Source organism: Melanotaenia boesemani, chromosome 5 (assembly GCF_017639745.1).
Source record: "Melanotaenia boesemani isolate fMelBoe1 chromosome 5, fMelBoe1.pri, whole genome shotgun sequence".
In the NCBI taxonomy this organism is placed as follows: domain Eukaryota; kingdom Metazoa; phylum Chordata; class Actinopteri; order Atheriniformes; family Melanotaeniidae; genus Melanotaenia; species Melanotaenia boesemani.
Window position 1 is genome coordinate 27,831,261 of NC_055686.1, and position 23,977 is coordinate 27,855,237.

Consider the following 23,977-nt stretch of genomic DNA (forward strand, 5'->3'; position numbering starts at 1 on the left):
GCTTTAATCCTACCGGGATGCACAGCTGCGAGGCCAAGATAAGCAATGACCACTGATATATACAACTGCACCAATTACAGCTGCTTCTGAGCATGTCTGTAGTTCTCTGCAGGTGCTATCTCAGCTTTTAATGTAGCTAATAATGTAACAAATTACAAGTCATCTGAACAAAATGCTGCTTTTTTCTCCGAAATGAACATGTAAAGTTTAAGCACAGCAGGACAAGTTGGCTTTTTTTTTTTTTTTTCAAGTGAAGTGTGAGGACATTTTTACTGTATGTGTCGATTTGGGCTGAATCCAGTGGCATGATTCCTTATTTAAATGTGCACCAATGTGTTCTGGTGGAACAGATATGTGGCTCACTACAGCTTGACAGAAGCAAGGGATCATTATGTAAGCTGGTTGAAATAGGACTGCAAAGAGATTAAGCTACAAACTACAGTATGCACATATGTATATACATCAAGTATATACACATGCACAGTAAAAACCCAAACATTTGCCATCAAAAGCCTGATCATTACACCAATACATCTATAAAAAAATCCTTTTAAATATTATTATCACCATGTGGAACCACACATTCATTATTAATCCTCAGAGGAATATTGCAGTAATGTTGTTGTCCAGTCTAAATGTTGCTGGGAAACACACACAGGAAACTATTTGGTCATCCAATGGCAATACAATATGATGCATGTCACTTGGGGAAACTATGACCCGACTTACATAACCATCATTCTCAGCAGCTCCACTCTGTCTCAACTACGCAGTACAGACTCAGCTGGATTAGATGTATCATGCCTATCGTTCCTTCTTCTTCTGTATGAAAGAGTTCATTGTAGCTTCTATATAGAGATTTATAAATGTAGACCACTTTGTGGATAAATGTTTAAAGTTATATGTGTAATTAAAGTGTTATGTTAGAATTTATGGTATGCACATAACATGTAAATACTGTAAATTAGGTATTTACATATTATTAACCTTACGTCACACAAACCATCTTTCATACTGGTTCCTTTTTATGTAATTACAGACCAAGTGTAATATTTAAAGCTGATGGAATACTCACCAATAAGACTGCTATGGGATCTTCATAATTAGCTGCATGTCTGTTTCCCTTTTTTAAAAAAATCATCCTTGTTTTCATTTTCAGTCTGTGCATTGACTTAACTGAGCTTATCTGAGATTTGAAGCTGACAGATGACACTGATGGCTGCTCTAAATGCTGAACATGCAATTGCATAGGCCTTTTTTTCCTTTTAAACAATGAAAGTGGACATTTGACATAAAGCTAATCAGAGGCTCTAACCCAGTGCAAGTCATGTCGAGCCAATCAAATTCTCTCCGACCCCGAGAGCCCCAGTAATAGTTAAGCAGGACGTTAGTTTTTTGTACCAATTATTTTTCTCGTGCATTTTTTTCTGACCCCATTTGTAGAAAATTTAGTTTAGCATTTAGTTTTCTTCAAACTTCCTGTAAATAATGACCAAATATCTCCACTTTGGTTTCATTTTTCTAAAGAAAATTGCCCTTGGCATTGTTTTAGCATTCCTAAATGCTTCAGCTGTGCTGACAAAACCTGAGTTTTAATAACTTAGCTCACACCTGGTGATATTTATTTAATCAGCTGCATTTAATTATCAATACTTTGCTACTACCTACCATTATAAGTCCTAAGGAAGTGGTAAGGTTTTTCACATACTGCTTCTGCATTTTGGCTTAGTTTTAGTTCATTGAATTAGCACAAGGTGAACTCATGTGCCATTGTTCATCTGTGCTAGGTTTGACCTGATTGTAAGACCTGGTAAGGATAAGAATTTTATCTTATCAAAATAGAGAAGGTTTATATTCATTTTCATGAAGGTGTATGAAATTATAGCTTAGTTGTAGCTCATGTCTGATAACAAGAAATTAATAGTTTGTTGTGAGTGGGGACACAAGAAATTAAATAAAGACATTTAAAGGAAAGAAAATGTGATGTATTAGTCTATATTAGTTTTTATCTTTGGCCATAGATGTTACAAATTATGCTCTAAATTTATTTTTCTTGTTACAAGTGACAGTCGTCAGTTAAAAGTGAGCAGCGTTTTGTGCAGCTCTTGATTTTGTGTGATAGTGGAAATGGCCATCTCCCCTGCAAGAAACAGTCAAATAACCTGTGCATATTTACTTTAGTCCTAAATATAAACATATTTTGAACTTTTTAAAACTGATTTTCACAGAATTCTGTTTAACTTTACATTATAAAAAGGTTTTTAATGTTTTGAGAAGGAAATGCTTGCGACTGGCAACAACTTTTATTTTTCCAGAGGACCAGAAACACCCGCTGGAGACACCGCTGAGGTCCCAGACCACCGCTTCAGGTTTGAAGTCTCATTGTTGGGCTCATAGCGGCAGAAAACACCCGTTACTTTTCATCTCCGAGCTCTATTTAGTTTTACTCCAGGTACGTTTGTTTACCTACTGACTGGAAACCCAGGCGGGAACCGTCTCTCGCCCGGCTCTGCTCCACAAGCTCAACAAGGGCGGACTGTACCAACCTGGATACTACGAGGAGGGGGGAACCAAAAAGTGTGATAAACTATTTTCTCCCAATACCACAGCAGCGTTTTGTCTGGTGTCGGACTTCAGCCGTCGCAGCGCCTATCAAATATGATTTAAAATATCTGGGAGTTAAGCAAACCTTTTTGCTTTGATTCATTGTCGATTAATCTACAAATAACTTTTTGATTCCCCTACAAACTCCAAGGCTCCATCTTGCCTTTTGATTGACCGCTATATTTTTTCTGGTTGCTGAATTTTCTTCCTGCTGGAGAAAAGAGAGAAGAGGAAAAAAAGCAAACACGGGGCGACTGAGAGGAAGAAGGCACAGAGGAAAATAAAGGAGGTGGGGAAAAAGTGAAATAACAGATTAGCGGGAAAACAAGAGGGACAGGTTGGAGAGCAAGAAGACATTGCGCAAGTGGAGGAGACTTGCTATATATTTAGAAGTCTGAATTTGCACGAAGATCTTTGGTTGCTGTCTGTTCATAAAAAAGGTGAGTTAGTTACCCCCCTTTTCCCTTTTTTCTTTTCTTCATGCAAAACAGATCAGCTATTTATTTTAAGTTTTTTTTTGCTCAGTGTTTCTTCCAGAAAGTCAGGGATTATCTTGTGCATTCAATTCAATAGCATTGAAACTATATATTAGAAAGGGTTTTGTCCTCTTTCCACTCGCAGGAGCTTGGTGTTGAAAATACAAAACGGATGCAAGGTGGTCCATCGCATTATTATTACATTATGTAAAGGGTAGCCGTAGATAATCCACGCGCTTCACAATAACCGCACACATTCAACTCATTTAAGAAAAAGGAACATTTCAGTATCCGCTTTAACGTAGAAATGCAAGGTGTTTTGAGTACGATAGAGCTTGTGACACACGTTAAGAAAGAGTGCGTGTTATGGACGCGCACATGTGGCACAGCCAGCGGCTCTTTGTTGCCCCCCCTCTCCACCACCCTCCTCTCTTTTCTACAATAGGCATGACAGTTCAATGGCATGACTTAAATCTGATGCAGGGAGAATATAGGCCAGTATTGACATGTTCGTTTCGCATGAACTTGAGTCGCATGAGCTGTTCTTTTCGCCACGTCTTTATTACCTCTTAGCTAAAGGCGCATCCATCCCTCCCCTTTGTGCTGTTTTTAAACAGTTAGGGCTGCAGCGCTGCTGGTTTTACGGTGCAATGTCGTTTATTTACGTTGTAGAAAGACTGTTTTTTTTTCCTTTTTCTAATAGAAGAGGAAGAGGAGGAGGTGGGGGAGTTAGTCAAGGACTCATGAGGAGGGGGTGCTGTTGCTCTGCCGCCCCATTGCCTAATATGTGCCAATGTCAAATGGAGGTGTGTCCCCGATGTGTGCGTGTACGGGCCCAGTAGTAACTTGTATAAAAAAAACATCTGGGAAATTATGGGCAAATAAATACCTTGAAAATGTGTAAAAACAGCATCTTTTGTGTGCTATTGGGTGTCTTATAGATTTAGCTGATTCAGGCGCGCGAGGAGGAATGTTTTGATTCTGTGTGTCGTGCCAGACCAAGGACACACACATACACACACTCATCTGGCTCCACACCGCTCTTCAGACAGGTTTTCACCGTTGCGCAAGGCGCACGCGCGCACTCTAGCAAACCAGCTCGCGCGCATATCCTGTGAGTCATAACCGCAGTTGGAGACTCGGGGCCTCACTGCTCTTTAAGTGAAGTGGAGCTCCTGCTGATAAGCGTACACGCGCACACTTGCATGAGCTTTTTTTTTTTTCTTTTTCTTTCTTTCTTTCTTTCTTTCTTTCTTTCTTTCTTTCTTTCTTTCTTTCTTTCTTTCTTTCATTCTTATTTTTTTTTTACTGAAGTAGATGTTTTTTTAAAAATCTTCTCTAGAATTGGTCAACGCTAAGATTTGGAAATTTAATGTAGCACGAGGACGCAGGCGCGCACCTGCTAATGCACGAGCCGTGGCAGAAATGATAGATTGGTAGCCACACACAGGAGTGTGGTGGTTGGGTGTGGTGTTAACTCCACCAGCCACGACTCCATATATCCACATACTGACCAGACTGTGTGGCAGCAATGACAACTTCCTTCCTGAAAAATAATACTGCTGGGTGTGTATTAAAGGGTCAATCCGCCCAAATCTTAATCGAGGTTTATCTTTATCTGCTGAGGCGTCTGCCTTGCCATTTTGACGCTGTCATGTTTTCTTTGAAACCACGTTTTGTTCTAATATCACTGTTTTTATATGTTTTGATGAACAGGAAGCCCACCTAACTATGCTGCACATGGAGAAGAAAATCCCAAGTAATTTTTAAAATAGTTTAAAATAAAAAGTGTGTAAGTGGCATTTTGTACCACTCTGCAGTAGTCAAAAGTTTATTGGCTTAAGCTCTGATTGTTATGAGTTCTTTTTAATTTGCATTTAGAAAGGAAATGATAAAAATTGAAGAAAACATAACCCAAACCCTCCACTGTTGCAGAAAAACACTTGAGGTGCTCTTTACCTCCTTAAAAGGAAAATGGGAGCAACTTTACAAATCCTGCCTGACAGGTAATGAAATTTGTCTCATCAGCTGCTTTAGGCCTGAACAAACAAACAATATATTCACAGATATAAGAAGACATTCCCAGAGATGGTGGTATTTCCTGAAGAAGAGCTCGCTCCATTTATCTCTTGTGGATGTCCCCCACATTGTTTGTATTTATATTTGTTTCCAGTTAGAACAAATTTGAATTACAATGAGCACCACAGGCTGTGCTGCTACCTTCTGGTTATGCAGCTACATTTATTGATAGAAACGTATCTTAGGGTGCATTTACACCAGTACTTCTTAATCAAGCTCTAACTTCTCATTTGCTCAGTCTGTTTTTGAGGGGAGTGTGAATGAACTGAACTCTGATGGGCAGCTAAGGTGCATTCACGCTGGTCCGCTTCCACAGATACGGTTTGTTTGGAGCAGTTGGTGAGGACCAAAGTAGCGAACGTGCTGTTTTTTTAGATCCATGTGAAAATATATTTTCTTTTATGCAGTTTATATAAAGTTTGCATCATTACTGTAAGGAAACCACTCTTACTTTTAAAGCAGCTGCTGCCCAGAACTTTTTTTTTTTTTTTTTTTTCCAAAAACAAACTTTCATGTCTGACTCTGACATTGACAGCAGCACCATGTGTACACAAATAAGCCAGCAAGATTTTTTTTTTGCTTTCACCTGTCTGTAAGACCACTGGTAGCTCACTCTAAAGACTGCTGCGTGATGCTGATGTTGTGAAGATACAGTGTAGCGCTATACCTTCATGTTGCCATAGTTACAGGCTTATCCCATGAGAGTTAGCGGTAGTTTCTGGTCCGATCCTAAATACACTGAAACCCCTCAGAGCACTGAGCGTAAACATCTTACTCCTAGCATTGGAAAATTGATTTAATCAGCTTGTCCTAGCACATGTACCCATGTATAAACAAGTTTAAACACTCTACTTTTGGTACTAAAGAGAGCACCAGAGATATGCATATGAAAACCACAGCAGATAAAAGAGGGAATATGTGCATGCCAAGCTTTAGTTGTTAACCGTTTGCTACTTTTGCCTGGATCTCTCAGTGTTTGCATTTGCCATGTCTCTCTTAAACCCATAGACAGAACTAACACTTTTGTGAGGATAAGATACTTAAAGGGTGAAAAAAAATGAAAAAAAAAACAAAAAACAGAGGACTTTGCCACAAGATGCTTGTGTTTGTGCAACATTTTTGAAATACTGAATAATGATGAACGTTAACGTACTTATCATGTGTTGTAAAAAAAAAAAAAACACAACCAAGTGGAAGTTGCACAAGCATGTGAAACATAGGGGAAATTTCTTAGTATTTACAGCAAATTACACCAGATTCCTCATGTTTACTCAACTAAATATATCAGGCGGTTACATTTGCCAGTTATTCTTCAGGGAGTATGATTCGTAATGCAGACTGTATATGAGTGTATATCATAAGCGGTGGTGCAACTGTTGCAGCCTTAAAACCCTGCTTACATGCAAGGAAATAAATAATTTAACAGTAACTCATTTATTTACAAATCATTTTTTTAACTTCTTATTTTAAGTGAATATTGTAACATTGCTGGTTTATTACTGTTGCTCCATTAAGTTATCATACTTTTCTCTCTGCAGTGTGTCCCTGGGTTAGACAAAGCATCTTTATTGTGCCTCTGTCATTTTAAAAGCTGAGTGTGTTGGTAGGAAGACATGTCTGTCGACTTCAAAGGATTTCTGGCCGTCTAATCTGCTTTAAAGCATGGCTTATTTATTGAGGTCATGAGAACAAATTGTTCTTCGGTGCATTTTTATATTAATGTTATCAGTGTCTACAGATGCTGAGCTGCAGAATCAGCCTTGTGGATCGCTGACATACAACTAAGGCCTGTTCTAATATGGATTAGTAATATATGATCTCTATTAGACATGCTTTATTTCTGTTCTTCTGGCCGCAACTTAACATGTCGTCGCCTTGTCAGAATGGACACCCTGTTGGTTTGGTGATAAGTCATGAAAACAATCTTATGAGGTTGGATTTTCTATTATTTACATATCAATGTCAAGACGGCAGAAGTTAATGAGGATACTTAGACAACCAATGGTGGGTTAAATTGGAATAAGAGCTACTTTTCAGAGGAATACTTGAGATTATTTAGCTGAAAAAAAACATGGTTGTTTTCTGGAAGAATATTGAAACTTTGGGAATTCCATGATGCGGAAAACATTAACAAAGCTGCAGAATTTGACAATAAAATTGGAATCAGTTGTAAAATGCAGAATGTTTTGGAATTTTTCTCATATGTAGATGCAATTTCCTTCCAATCTAAGTGCTTTCCATCCTGATTTGCAGTTACTTTGCCCAAGTCTCACCTGCTAAGTTGTATGAAAAATTAAGAAATTTGAAACTTAGCTGCATCAGTTTTTGGTGAAGTATTGCAAAATAGGTGCAGTCTGTCTAACAGTATTACCCTGGGGGGAAAAATTCAACGTATATGAAAATATGTTCTAAACTGAATTAGTTTACACATCCACCACCTGACCAGGCACGTTCATCCTAGAAAAAAAAACAAAAAAAAACAATGAATTTACATAATAAAACTCAAAATTCAGGGAAAAAAAACACACACTGTGGACATTACTAGTCCTTTCTTTTTGGGATATATATAGGTAGCATAGAGCCCCATCTACTGGGACTGCTGCCATTGCAAGTAAATAGTATATCTCATCACAGGATCAACCTCCTAGGTAACTGATTTGCATTTATATGAAAAAGTGAAAGCCTTTAAGGGGCAGCATGTTGATAAATGACCAACCAAAGAAAGTTAGTCCTCCTTCTGAAGGAATTTATATAACTGCTGCTAAAGTAGACTTTTAGCTTATTTGTTATGCTCTACTTTATGTGACTTTTTCTGCTGTTCACCTCTGATAATGCAGTAAAAAGGAGACACTGATATTGAAACAAAATACATTACTTCACAATGAGACTGTAAATTACCTAATGTCAAATAAAATTCTGTAGTCAAATGTGCCACCCAAATATATGTTTTATGATACAACTATCAGTAGCTTTCAAACATTACCTCCATCAATTTATTCCTTTGAGTGTTCCTTGTTGTATATGGCCTTGGTCGGTATTTAAAAAATCGGATTCGTGCCGTTAAAACTGTCATCTGAATCTGAACTGAGCTGCAGTGTGAACGGAGCCTGAAGCTGTGAGACTCCTATATCTGGATGTAAGAAGAGATTGATGAGGTCAGTAGTATTATGGACCTTATGTCTTCAAATTGCTTAAAAAACACAAGAATCAAGTCAACTTTCAATGTATGTGATTTAAGTTAAACTGTGAAATATATGCTCTTTCAAGTACTTTTGAGGATTTGCTATTTGCTTACATTTTCCCTCAGTTACGTGACCAGAAAAGGTGACCAGCTACCTTCTATCTGACCCAGAGCATAGCGACGTCCGTGTTACTTTCAGTGAGCTGGGCTGATGATTTGTCACAGCGGTGATTTGTTGAGTCTTTTTTCTGTCTGGAGTCATGTCATACACATCTGTCAGGGCCCAAAATAAACTCCTCAGCTGAAACGGTTGCCCTTTGCTCTGATGCAACCATCCCTGAGTGTTTGTGCTTTGGCCAGTCCAGTAATCCAAGGAGATAAACTCGTTGACATCATTGCAGTGTGGCGGATGAGTTTGGTACTGTCTCCTCTGATGGGAATGACACACATTTAGAAATCCATTTTAGAACTCAAACTATAGAAGCAAAGAAATCATTAAAAAACAATAACAGTTTGTACATGTTTTCCCCTTATTTAGATAAAAGAAAATTAACAATAACTGTGGTTTTTTTTTAAACCTTAGCACTCATGTTGCATTGTCTCAGCACCATTGTGCTTGTTGGTAACTATTGACCAGCCTGACCTCATTGATGACTATCTGTGCCATCATTGGCCTTTACCAGTGCTCATTCAAATAGCCAGTGACAGCTTGACCTTTTGCTCTCCAGGCAGGGTCAACTCTGACATTCGCAGGGTTCCCAACATGGACTTGGTCTATGAAAGTGTTTTTTATAAAGCATTATTTAACACACTTGACATTGTGAGATAAATGTTAAACTCGACATGTGTAAAACTAAAATAAAAGTAAAGAAAAAAATGTGACTGGATATTAAAAGAAATTGGGAAACATGTTCCATATGTTTTGTAAGAGTGAGCATACATATTAACTGCATTAGCCAAAGAGCAGATTTACTTCCTTGGCTACTGATATTTATAAAGTCACCTTACTTGTTTACTGCACCAGTATTAACATTTACCCCTGCAGTGTTTGCTGACCCATCAGTGTTGATGACAGGGAATGATGATATGCTTGACCTATTTTATATTAGCAAAACCAAGTCATGGCTTATTTCTGATCTGAAACACAAGAGAAGCTGGATTCACATCTGGCAACTCGAAATCTGATTACTGAAAAGTATTAAATAAAGGAGCTAATTTACAGCATTAACTTTTCTATTAAATTTTCTCTATGTCCCATCGGCTTAGACTGAGCATGTTTTCCTTCTGTGAAAAAGCAGACACTGGACACAGTTTTGAAAGGAAGATGGGTGTGTGGATATGCAGTAAACTAGGTCGGTCAACAGCTATAACTTGACTCCTGTTGCTTCAGAGGTGGATTCAGGTCCTAGAATATCAGAAGACTAAATTTTGTTGTGGTCTTGTCAGCTCAGAAATAGTCTTGCTGACGGGACTGTCAGCGTGCCTGTCGAAGTGCCTGGAATGCCAGCTGTTGGGTGTACACGCTGCTTTTCTGATACATTTCAGTGTAGCTACGATACCAAGCTCTGATTAAATGTGAAGTGTAGCGGTGGTAAGTGGTGTTTCAGTGCTGGAAGTGCCATGGAGCTGATGTGTGTTTCTGTGGGTGTAATTGTCTCTTTAGATTGTGAGTTTTTGCTTATTGTTGACTTTAGCGATGGGTTTTCATTTGCAGTTGAAGTACTAAAAAGTGTTAGATGTTGCAGATGCCCAGTTAGTGTATTAAATTACTACAAGTACATGAACGTTGCTTGTAGTAAAGCCCCACAGGGAGTGATCACCGGACTCTGCTCTCATCTAATTCTGCTGAATAATTTTAGCGATTTTCTGCATACATCAAACATATTTTAAATGAAGTTGGACTTAACAGCTAAAACATAAAATGTCTCATTTAGGAGGAGCCAACAGCAACGTTATGACACTAATAAGGTCTCCAAACAATGTCTCCAACAAGACGAGAAGCTCTTTTTTTTTAATGAAAAGTGCAGGGCGCATGTGGTATGTTAATCTAATTGAACAATGTGTGTTTAGTACATACCTTAGATTTAGAAGGAGCCAGTATGATAACCTGCCCTCAAATATTTGACCACAAAAGTCTAGACTACATGTACTGAATGACTCCAGGGAGCCATGCAGTTTGGTTCTTGTCTTGGCATGTTTCTCGTTTCTGTACTTCTAAGCTTACCCACACAACCTGAAATAGGGCAGGGTAATGCTGCAAATTTTGGTATTGATCTGATACCAGATAAATCCAGGGCAAGTATCGCAGATACCAGTACGATATTGATACTTTTTGTTTGAAATTTCACAGTCATTTAATAATTTTACCTTTAATTATTGATCATGATTAGAATGATAATAAACAAAAGCAAAACCTGCTATTGGTTGGCTCTTATTCACATTTTTTGTCTTTCTGCCTGTGCAGTCCTTTGCAGAAAGAAATATTGATTTCATCATGCTGGTAACGAATGATACCGATACTGGCCTTGCTATCGATATTTGGATCGATTCACCCAGCCCTACCTTGAACTACAGTTTGGCTGGATTGTATCAGTAAAATTATTTATTTATATATATATATATATATATATATATATATATATATATATTCGCACATGACTGGGGGTTAGCCACATTTTCCACTGATTTAAAGAGAATTATTGCAGTAGCAGCAGCGTGTAGCTGAACTGGCTGAGCAGCTACCCAGTGTACAGAAGCTACAGCTCCTCAGTGAGGCCTTTCCTACTTGGGGCTTTTTGCTGCATGTCATTCCCTGCTCTCTCTGTCTCTCTCTCTCTCTCTCTCTCTCTCTCTTTTTATTTATTTATTTTTTTTATAAAGGTCAGGGACCATGCACAAAAAATCATTTGTCTCAGAGGAGAAAAGATGCATTGTACCAGATTTAACCACTAATTTAACCGCTAATTTCCATCTCTGGTCCCAGGACAGCTAAACAAATAAAAAACAGTCAAATTCAAACAAGTGAATACCAATAAACAAGCAACAACCCACTACAATAAAGCTCATAACTATATAAAACTCAAAATAATTAACCTTATATTATAATTTTTATCCATACGATGTAATAACAACTATTATTATCCAATGAGTAATAGTAATAAGAGTTTATCTAAGGATGTGCAGAGTGACAGTCTTAGTTTCATACATTCTTTGTACTCGAAAGCATGTTTGCAGCTTAGATGGTGCATCAAATGACTCCTGTTGCCACCTTTGCTGATCACATTAACTCGACAGCAGCTGCAGTAAAAGTTGTTTCCAAGTCTAATCTTTTTTAACCAAAGTACCTCCAGATAACATAGATGGCAAAAATTCTTCTGTTTTGTTTAACTTAAATGTCTGTGGAAGCTTCACTTTCTTAACTTTCTCATTTTCACAGCTTAACATGATAACACAGGAGCTCTGCTGCAAGCATGTTTAGTGGTGCAGCAGTGGAAAAGTTCCCCACTTCCCCACAATCGGCATTGCTTTAACTATTTAAACTGGGGTGGCAGCACAAGACAAATCATCTCAAAACAAAATAAAAAACGGTATGAACTGGTAAAACGTCCATACTAAAACCAAAGTCTTGCAATTAAAGCATTTATTTGTTTATTTGGTGACGTACAAATGATCTATTATTTGTACAACAGATCATTTTTCTTTTTGAAAAAAGATATTTTGAATCCTAATTTTGATATTTTAAAACTAATTTACTTGTTTTGTGTAAAAATGTAGAAGAAGCCTTCTCGTCCTTTATTTATATGGCCCAGATCCTGTGCAGCCCATCTGAGTGCAGCTGCTATTAATAGGTGTGTATAGTTTTGCACTTCTGGCTGTTGGAAGAACAGAAACACAGATTCTTCTGTGTTGGTTGTAAATTCAACTTGGTGTGTTAAAAGCCTGGCCACCATAACCGGAAAAAGTGTCGAAAATTCAGAATAAACATTTAGATATGTGGTCTCATCCTCACTAACAGAAAAAAAAAGAAGAAAAGTTTTAATTGCAGGAAACCACAGTTAAAATGTTTTCACCACTCAAACCTGCACTTGTTGCTGTGTAAGAGGATTTCACCCACTTCTGTTAATAGAGCAGGTTACAGTCTCTTGGACAGAAGTGGACAGAAACACACATTTTGAAAGAAAAATAGATTTATATGGATTCTTCTCAATAGATCTACTGTATCTTTATAGCCCAGAAAATGGGAGAAATACTCCTACAACACTAGCTGTGCTTCTAAAAGGTCCCATATTATACATTTTTTCAACAATTTAATACGGATTTCAGAGTTTTCAAAGTGTATCACCCTAAATTCAGCTTTGGTTCTTAATTTCAGCCATTCCAAATGCGGCTCCAGTGAGCTCTAATGAGAACAGGCTGTTTCTGTGTCTGAACCTTTAAATGTTCACGAGTGGTGCCTGTCCACGCCCCTCTCTTGGAGAGGATCCGGCTTTCACTGGCACCTGCTCGGTGATTTTGAAGGGTTGACTGAGCGGCAACATCTGCCGGTAAAATGTGAAGGTTATGTGGAAAAGCAAAAAATTGCAGTTCAACCCTCATCTACTAGGGGCTGGCTCCAAAACAGAGTCAATCCCCATAGACTCCCGTGTTAAAAAGACCAACTTCACAGCAGAAATAAACATGTTTAAAGCCCGGTACAAAAACATTTTAGGATGAATAGGTCACCCCCCACCCAATATGACAATTGGGAGGGGCTAAATTTTTGCCTAAGTCATCCGTTTAGATTTATTTAATCTTGAAATTCAGCATAATTAGGGACGTGTCCTTTTGACTGACAATTGATATCCAATTTCCACGGCAAGAAGGGAGAGTGTAGCACAGGTTTTTAGGCAGCTAACAGTGCGCCATAGCCTTAGCCCGCCTACCTCCATTAGCTGGTTAACTATCTTTAGCTCCAGGTTAGCTCGGTTAGCTCTTAGCTACAGGCAGCTCAGAGTTTGATGGGTGTCATCCACCCCCACCTTCACAGTCTCCCTCTCTGCTCCACCTCTTTGCCCAGTTTTGGATTTTCCAGGACGACATGCGTGACGCTGCCAAAATGGCGACGAAACCTACGGGTGACGGCACGGAGGCTTCGTCCATCTTTTAAGGATGGAAAGTGAATTTTGCATATTATGGGACCTTTAAGCCATGCCACTTTCAAACTTTTAAGCCATGCCACTTTCTTTGATATGATTCCCAATGTTTCTGTTTGCAGTGTTCACTTATGTGGGTTTTATAATATGAGCTCAGTTGTATTTTTACTGTCTGCACAGTGAAGAAGAGCATATTAGCTGGTGACCGAGACAGCATGGAACGGTGTTTGCTGCGTAGGTGTTTAAGATCAGTCTGGTCTAAATAATTTCTAGCTATGTGAGTAACATTTGTTCTTGTTTCACATCAGAATTTATATTTGTTTTGGCCAATCGTAGCGTCTAGGACCTATGAGTCTGAGTAAGAATATGGATTTCAGCTTTTTATATCCTGTGTAGGTGTGTGTGAGCATGAGAGTGTTAGCATCTGGGTCAGTGCGTATGGATTTTATGCTATGTAGGTGTATGAAATTACAGCAGGCTTCGTATTTAAGCATGTGGGCTGTGTTTGAGAGAGGAGGGGGGGGCAGATCAGTCCTGTGGCTGATGGCTTGAGGCCAGTTACAGATAGGCCAGGCAACACAATGCTTTGTCTGTTCCCACGAGTCCAAACGGGCCTTCACAACATCCTATTTATAGCCATACACTCTGCCCAAAACTTCATTCATATTTCTAAGGTGGATGTGTGGAGTCAAGTGTTTATAGATGTATTTTCTTTCTGTCTTTTTTTCTAACTGAAGTGTGTGGTGCAGATTTTACTCCCCAACCTGATTGTGTCCAAATGTGCATCCAGTCTGTCAGAGGCGATGCTTCACAATGTGGGTGTTACATAATCAGGGGTGTTTGTCAATAGATTTGTCGGGCAGAGGAAGGGCTAAACAGGGTGAAAAAAAGGAACAACGCAAACATGTACAATATGCATGTGAGGTGTTTGGATAAGAAGTAGACTGAGTGCAGCGGTGTCACAAATCCCCTAGCAACAAGAGATGCCGTCACTGTATATAAAGCTGTAGGGCACTCATGGGCAGGTTTGTAATAGCAGCGACCTGAAACACTGTTTTCATGCAAACTGAGATTTGTTTAACATGGATTATCTTCCATTTAAAGAAGTTAAAAGTAAAAAGATTTGAGAAATTGTAATGATGTGAATTAGACTTTGTTTTTAACTTCTTTTGCTTTAGATTCTGCATATTGAACAAATTAATGGCCAAGGTCTGTGTCTGGCCAGGACCCTGAACTATGAAACAAATTCTGATTGGCAATTTGGGGTCAGTGTTTTCTGTTTTTTTTAGATAACCTGGGCTGACTTGGTCTGACTAAGATAAGGTAAGGCCCTTTAGGCATGTTTAACTTGGTTTGTAGTGCGGGCCCAGATGTTCAATCAACCTCTGAACTCAGCATCCCGTCTAAAAGTCTCGACCATTTCAGTCGTTTATTAGTAAATTGTCTTTGGTTTTACCTTCCTAAACATTATCATCATAATTTGGGGTCCTTAGCTATGCTTGTTTTTCATTTTTGGCCATAGCAAAAAACACTTTGTTGACCAGCTATATTTTTTTTAAAAAGAGAACTTTCTGCAAATACACTCTGGTTTAACCAGAAAATTCATCGAATTAATCGTAACTCCTAACATTTCAGTCCTAATCAGGATGAGTGGAGCTCAGGATACTGACTTGAGTACATTAACAACATTTCCTGTGTCCTGTGTTGGATCACTGTGAGCCTGCTGTCACCACAGACACTGAAAAAGAATCAATAATTATAATAACCATAGCAAGGAGAGACATTTCCTGATTTCTGCTCCTATTTACAGACTATACTAATCACTGTTAGCTGGTATCTGCTGTAATAATAGCAGTGTATCATTCAGTCTTCGTCACTTAATCTTTATCTGCTAGCAGCTCTGAGTCAGACTCTGAGGGAGGAACTATACACTGTGTATTTAGTCTTTGAGTATCCAATCTATTATGCCCCTATACATCATTTATCTGCACAGTCAACCACAAAGACTATCAGTCCCTCATTAAATTTTCATCTATGAGTCTGTAACACTCACCAACGTGATTTGATGTCCCACACTGTGCATGATTCTGCTCAGCATTTGCAGTAATGAAGCAATGACCCTAATTGTGTTTTTTAGGAAACAGTATACCACTTTCCTCTCATGATGGCTATTAATAGAGACAGAGAAACAGCAAACCAAGTATATTGTGACAGACCAGTGACGGCTAATGACACAATCGCAGGGAGCCAATCTTTGTGTGACTCACCTAATGCACATCATGTGACCTGGTAGATGATCCTAGATGCCTTTAGCAACTATAAGAACATTGTAAATGTCATAGTTGAAGAGAGCTTGTGAACGAAGGTTGCAATGTAATATGGCTAAAAGTATGGTTATATTTATCTCTCATATTGCTATTTTCCACCCATGTCATTGCAATTAAAAGCCTTTACACCACAGTTTGTTGCAAACACGGAGTCTTTTCTACTATCTTAAACTGACAAGAATATTTAAATGCTGATTTTGATCATAGATTGATGTCCTTTATTTATTTATTTATTTATTTTTGCTAAAATACATGAAGTTGGCGGCAGTCGTTTGCAGTCTGAAAACAAGCTAACTGTCAATCAGACTTCATCCAACTGCTCTGATGCTCTGGTGGCTGCAAGAAACAAATGTCTGAGGTTGTTTCCAAAATCTTTTGGACAGCATTTCAAGCAGATTGGAGGCATTTTGTGTGTTGTGGCGCCGCCTTTATTGTTGGTCCTAATTACTCGTATCTGACAAGGACAGCACTGTGGCTATCTGGACTGATGACGTTAGACAGTGGTCCACTATTACTGATGAGGGCATCTTAACTGGCGTTATAAACGCTAGTCTGTTGTTCATATTAGTCTCTGCTTCATCTGACAGAAACTGCTTTTAACAAACAACACTGGTATATAAAACAAATCTCCTTTATAACTTTAAAAAAGTTGGTAAAGAAACATCTTCAAACTTTTGCAAAGGCTGTCAATTTTCTACTTTATCTCTAGTGTTCAGGCTGAAGGACACCATAGTACATGATCTGTTTGTGTTTCTGACATAATTATTTTTAATAAGAAGAGTAACTAAAATCTAGCGTTAGCTAAAACAAGCTACTAGCGTTTTTCAGCACAAGCTATAACGTTCAGTAGATGTCTGTGCATGAGTTTTTGCAGTGGAGCCCTAAATGAAAAAAAAATTTATTTATTTATTTATTTTATTAACCGCAGATCATATCTTCATCACAACTTTCACCAGTGTCATTGCATATTGCATGTTTTCCTAATATCGTGCAGCCCAATTTCCCCGGCACCGGTGAGGGATTCCAGTGTCGTGGTGCTCGGTAGAGTCGGTCACCAGGATGTATGCAAAGTGTGTGCAGCGCAGGGCCTACAAACACACGCTTTCTGACCTGCTGTATTAAATTTATACCTGTATGCTTATCTATTGTTATTCAGAGTCACCTGCTGAGACTATGTTAAAGCTACAAGAAACATTTGAAATTGTTCAGCTCAGTCTTAATCATTTAAAGTAAGTTCTTTAAGAGGAGCGATAATGAAGAGAATTAATCTGTTTCCAGCTCACCTCTCTCTCTCTCTCTCTCTCTCTCTCTCTCCCTCTCTCTCTCTGTGCGTGTGTGTGTGAGCAAAAATGATGTGGAGAAATAGCAATATGAATGAACGGAACAATTTTTTAGGGCTGTCAAATGATTAAACTTTTAATCACAGTTTACAAATTAATTATTCATGATTGATCACCTTCATGGCTGTGACTGAAACATGACAGTTTTTACTGCATTCACAGAAAGAGCAAGCCAATGCTTACACATATTTAATGTTAACTGACCTTCCCTAGGGTCAGATTTCCAAAGGTCAGTAAATGCAGCATGTAATGTACTTTTATACATTGATGTGCATCATCTCTACTATTTTCTAGATCATAATGCAGAATTCATATGAAGCTGTAGAGCTTTGGAGTTGAATCTATGGCGCTGCACCACACATTGGTCTACTTGTGGGAAACCCTGTTATAACTAATTAGCTAATATAAACTAGACGTTATTAGCTCTTCTTCAACAGTCTGAAGCAATGTTAGGAGGGTAACTAACTTGTGTTAACTAGTTAATTAGCTAACACAGGCTAATAATCCTATATTACCTAGCTATAGCCTGAAGAGCTAGACTATTATGTAAATGATCAACATGCTAAACATGCTAAATTTTGCTGCCGTTCATAAATGTTAATTTCAAGACGGCATTATCTTGTATTGAATTTTTGGACAATTTAACAAGTTAAATTTCTATATTTTTTATGGGATTAAAATATTGTGTATTTGCCTCCTTTGGGTATCACAAACCATTGACTGATACCATCTGGAGAGAGATTGGGAATAAAACTGTATGTTCCACTAATATTACTAAGGAGTGTCTTTCTTTGCCTGCAGGGAAACTCCTAATTTGTTTAAATGCAGTGGCCATAAATGCTCCATCACCAAGCTGTTTATCTCTTTCAGCTTTTAGCCAGTGGCTCAGCTATATCAATTTACCCTAGTTTGAAGGGCACTCAGTAGATGTGTGTGTGATTGCGTGGCTTTTTGTGAGTCTGTCTGTGTACTGGTGACCTAGATCAAACCAATCGATTCAGCTGTCTAAATCTCTATGGCCTTTTTATTTATTTATTTACATGCTGAATAAACATTCACTGGTATACTGAACGGCAGGTTACTTTTTGTCCAGTTGTTTTATTATTAAAGATAATTAAGTCCTTGTTCTAATTCATGCTCACAGCCCGAGTATGGAGTGAACAAAATAAAAGCCTGTCAGTTGAAGGAATCTGAATTTCATCCATGAATAGAGAGAACTGGAAAAGAAACAACACATGCTTGCCTTTCATCAGCATTTGTTGTCCTTTCCAGTACATTAGACTTCTTGGAAGTTCATGTTTTTGTTCTGGCTATTAAATTTAATTAAGTTGGCTTAATGTATAATATCACTTACTTTCATTTTTGACATTTGAACTGCAATTTAAGCTTAAAAGAAATAAATCCACCACTCACAAACTCTCAAAGTGCACATCTTGAACAATCATATTTTACTCGTCAAAAGTTTATATGTTTACAATTAACAGACCTTTAGCTTTTAGACACTGGCACACATTTTTCAGCAAGTATATACAATATTGATTCTGTCATGTTTTATCTGGAGTTAAACCGCTGGTCTCAGTAGTATTCACCATAGTCCTAAGTTTGTGCTGCCCTTGAAAAATGGAAGCTAACAAGTGAGGCTAACCAGTTACCATTTGAAAGGTACAGCTGGTTCGATTTAGGGCAAATTGCTGTCAGAGATTACTTTTTGATGGCATAACTGGTCATTGGCAATTCTCAGCGAGTTGTATCACTATATAGACAACTAGCATTTGTGCTACTTCTCCCTTTAGCACTTTTAAAACTGCTTATTCAAAAGTGCAGTGTTGTGCTAGTTACTAGCTATAGTTACTAGCTACAGTCCATTCAAAAAGTAACTGTTACATTGATGATTACTTACACCAAAAAGTAATAAATTACTGTTAAAAGTAACTTTTTAGTTACTTTTGTAAAATAACATTCTTAAAAACTCTCCCATTAAAATCTGTATAATTTAATTAGGATACAATGTTGTAAGAAATATAAAACAAAAACAAACACAAAGTCATTTTTTAACACTAAGTGATTTAACATAGGTCAGCAGATTATTTGAAAAAATAGAAATGGAAAAAAAAGTTATATAACAGCTGCTGAAAAGTTAAATCTAGGCTGGAGCCTCCATCTTTCTCTTTTTATTTACAAATTTTCTTAGTTATTTGTCACTTTCTCTACGTCAAGTGAAGTTGCGTGTGTGTGTGAAGGTAAGGGCGCGCCAGTTTGGATGCCCGCAGTAACCAAGGAAACGGGGCTGTGGACACAAGTTCCTGGAAAAAAGAACTGCCGCATTCACATTTATGTTCCCCATCCCGGGGTTACTGCTTTGTGGACAGCTGCGAGAGAATCAGGAGGGCTTCACAAAAGAAGCACAGGAAGCCTCAACCCACGAGTGACGATATTTTCAAGCGACCTCACAGAAGAACAAGCCCAACAGAAGAACTTTGCAACACTGCGCGTGTCGTCCTGCATGCGCTGTAAACAGGAAGAAGCTCATAGCTGCCAGCCAAAAAGTATTCATTTAGCAAGTAATGGAGTAACATGCCATAGGGTCACATCAACACAAACACACAGACAGGAACATCTGGGCTAGAAAGAACCTTTCTTTTATAGCAGCAAGAGATGACGAATGGAGCAAATTTGCTCCCTTCATGTGTTCTAATTCACTTAAAGACACATTTTTCTTTTCAAATATTCATTTTTTTCTTTTTTAAAAAAGAAAAGGCATCTGTTTGTGCTCTTACCTTTATTTGTATGAGAAGTCCGTGTACCTATCCTGCTTCACGCACATCACTGCTAGTAACGCGTTACTACACAACACTGTAAAAGAGCCACCTTTATACTCCCTAAAAGGTGAGGGTGTAATGAGGGGATTGTTGTTTCGCCTTAAAGCCAGAAATGAATGTAACTGCTGTCTTAGCATGGCAGAACAGGGGTGTAACTCTTTGAAGACGTGCTAAAGTGTGAACCACCACTGGGGAATTGAAACAGCTGAATGAAATTGCACCGAAATGACTGGAACCCAAACACAGCTGTCTTCCACAACAGCAACCTCTGGGTATTTATATATCCACAGCAGATGTTATCACACTGGACACTTTACATATAATGGCCATTCCCAATCTTATGAAACAATTGTTCAAACAGGATTAATTTGTGTTGCTTTTGATTGTTTATACAAAAGAAACACCAAAACCAAACATTAGTAGGAAATTATCTAATAGTTCTGTTAATCCACTGCATATTTTTGACATAAGCCTCTTATGCCCACGTGAATAATATTGATGGTGTTTATATTACATGCAACATTACACTTCCAACCAGGTGAAGAAATTAAATTTTGTTAGTACTGTTTGTCAAATTTAAATTATAGTAATCACCATTGTATTTTGAGTGTGAGTGGTAGTTCGTTTGTATGTGTTGAAGGGTGTACTCGGATGGATGGATAGATGGATGGATGGATGGATGGGTGGATGGGTGGATGGGTGGATGGATGGATGGATGGATGGATGGATGGGTGGATGGATGGATGGATGGATGGATGGATGGATGGATGGATGGATGGATGGATGGATGGACTTTTGTACTTTGTACAAAACTGTAATCTTGGTTTATAAAAATGTGCGTTGCACTATAACTCGGCCCAATCCTGCTGATATAACATTTCTGTGGGAAAAAGTACGATCTAAAGTGTTAGTAAGGAACATTTCTCTAGAAAATAGCAGCATCACTGTAATGCCTGTCAAAAATATTGAATCTTAAATATCATAAATTTTAACTATGATTACATAAATCAAAGATAATTAGCAAAGCATTACAGAGGTCAAAATAATTTACATCTTATTTGCTACATATTATGATTGTTTTATTATTGCAAGTATTATCCACAAAGGTATTTTTGTGCTTAAAATCTGCTTAAAATCTGCAGTTTTAATAGAGCCAAGTACCATGTATCCAACATTATTCTACTGCTTATTAATGTACTATTGTAACGAACCTCACAGCACATCTCAATAGAAGTGCATCATTCAACAGGTACAAGTTTAGCTGTGATGCTTTGCTGCAATAATTGGCTCTTTATTCACTTTGCTGCAATTATGAAGCTAAATTCTGAATAGATTAAATAAATTTCTTTAGCTGCCAGTCAGTTATCAGAACAGTTAATGTTCTATTAACTAATGTGCTTTCTAACATGATCTAATGTATCATCACAATGTATGTTCTACCACGATCTGCCCTTGTACTTTGGTCAAAGTGTGGACTTACCTCCAGAGACAGAAAGAGAATGGAAGCCTGAGTGGAGGTGAGGTCATGATGGAGAGACTAATATGTGGCTTGAAAATAAAAAGGACTGAGCTGAGCTGCTGAGTGATGGACCACAGAGAATGTAAGCAGACAAGAGGCCAAAGCGATCTGCCGAGAGACAGAGAATGCACAAAATCTTGGCTCAGCAATGAAACGAGGGGGGCCTTGGCTTCTCTCTGGGTCTCAATGGTGGCTACTGTTGTGCCTCCTTTCTCTCCCCAAATATTTGTTGCTCAGTTTTCTTTCTTTTTCTTTTTCTTTACTTATTTTTGTTAATGAAGTGAGGGTTTGAAAGATTTCTCAGTGTCACTGTGTCACTTGATACATGCTGAGGAAGATAATTAAGACAATCAAGGATACAGACTGAAAGCTTCCCAGTCACATCAGTGTCATTTGGCCTTGGCTGTTAATCTTTTATGTCTGTTTGCAAATATACAACTGGGCCTTATAAATCCTGATCAGCCACATCACATCCTAATTGCAGGTAAGAAGCTTACATTTTTATTACATCAGTTCATTTTGTTGTGTTTATCACTCATATGACTGCACTGAATTGTAAAAACAAAAGAAATTTGTATCTCTGCAAACAGTTTGGATGCTGAGCTGCTCATCATTTGGCACTCAGCACGTATAAACCTAGCATAGTGGTACCCAGGTGTGACAGCAGTGAAGCACTGCATACTATCATGATTTGCTTCAGCAGAGGGTCAGATTCAGTCTTGGGAGTGGGTGCATCTTCAACACCTGGGGCTCTTCCCTGCATATACATACAGTATGTTACTCTGTGTATCTGGGTGTCTGCACACACACATCGTGCACATCTAACTGCTATTGAGTGAAATCCTCAGTGACTTGGACTTATAGTGAAATTTAAAGATGGAAATTAACACTCAGTTTTTAAATGTGAGATTGGCTTTATCTGTTTAATATGCAAAGTAGGAAATCTTTGCTATTTTCTAATTTAAAACAGGAAATCTTCTAATTTTTAACAACTTTTTATCACATTATTAGTTGAACTGTTTTACTTCTGACCATACCCAGGTGTTTTTATGTAATGTCTCTAAAGCACATAAGGGAGTGTAAGGAAAAATAATGTGCTAACTACATTGTTAGCCTGGGAGAAGTCCACTTTTAAAGCTATTGACAAACTAACAGCAAATTGGCATACAGTTTATTACAGGAGTCAATTTTCTTTCACTTAAGGCAGTGGTGGAAAGAGGTCTGAAATTTTCATCTATCAATAAACTGTAATGTAGAAACATCAGAATGGAGCTTCTATAACAGTTCTTATCTGCAGTAACTTTAACATTACATTTACTCCAGGTCCAAGCCTTAGTCCAACTTAAAAATGTGTTACTCAAAAAGACATCATGGTGAATATTGGAATCACTTTCTTGCCTCAAGACATTTAAACATGTGGACTGGGGGAAGCTCTACTTCCTGCGCCACAGCAGCAACACAGTTTACATGCAACTCTGTCAGATAAGTCTATTGCAAAGTCATCTGTGTGGAAAATTCAGCTCAGTTGAAGCATGTCTATGAGGTGTCAGAGGTCCCAGCTGCACACCTGATACAGAGGCTGTTGTATTTCTGCCTGCTGAGGTGAATGCTTACAGGACTGGCAAATCTCATATTGTGTTTCTTCCTTGATCTCAAGAATGTAACCAGTTTTAAGTCTATGCCAGCTTTATGTAAGCTCACCAACTCATTTAATATAACACACTTGAACATTATGTTTCCAATGCCAATGTGATCTGTGTTTTCTTAAACAGTCCATTTGCTTTGGCAAGTGTAAGTGTCCACTTTGATTACATTATTATGACGTTACTATGAGCAGTACCAACTGCTAGCACAAGCCTTAACACTAATTCAGTTTGAACGTAACAGATGTCCTAATCACACTAAACTGATGCTGTGATAGAAAAGACAAAAGACAAAGACCGCAACCCATCCCGCATGTCTTTGCAGCATAGTACCGGGTGACCATTAATGTAAGTGAGGCTCTGTTTCATAGGATGAAAGTCAGTTGTTGTATGGTTCTGGCTCTAATAGCCAGAATCCAGAACCATCCTAATATTGTTTTCAACCCTGTATCAATCCATTTTATCTGATTTATTTTGGGTATTTGGTCCAGAAGGTGGGCTACGTTATCTTTCACACCTGAAACTTTAATCATAAGGTAAATAAATAAATAAAAATAAAAAATCTTTATCAAAAAGCAAAGCATACCTTGGAGACACCATCCACTTATGAGTATGATTTTAAGTCTTTTAAGAGACATCTGCTGGTTTGGTGAAAGAAAATGCCTGTGGGAGTGTCAAAGTGAACTAGGACTAATTTCTACATTGTTTTAAACCAGGGAACCAGACTACAAGCGTGAACTAAATCTAAGAAGACCAGACGTTTATGCTAAGCTACAGCTAGCTAACACAAGTTTTCTTGTACAGTAAATGGTTTACCTTGTTTTAGTGAATACAGCATGATTTTGAAAATACTATAT

General features: G+C 38.1%; 1 protein-coding gene across 1 annotated transcript in view; it reads left to right on the forward strand.

Annotated features, from left to right (window-relative positions):
* The first annotated feature begins 2,633 nt into the window (after positions 1-2,633).
* Positions 2,634-23,977, forward strand: part of ndrg2 (NDRG family member 2) — a 44,987-nt gene continuing 23,643 nt past the window's right edge. The window contains exon 1 of the mRNA XM_041985709.1: positions 2,634-3,042. The gene's annotated coding sequence lies outside the window, so the exon portion shown is untranslated. The remainder of the gene's footprint in view (positions 3,043-23,977) is intronic.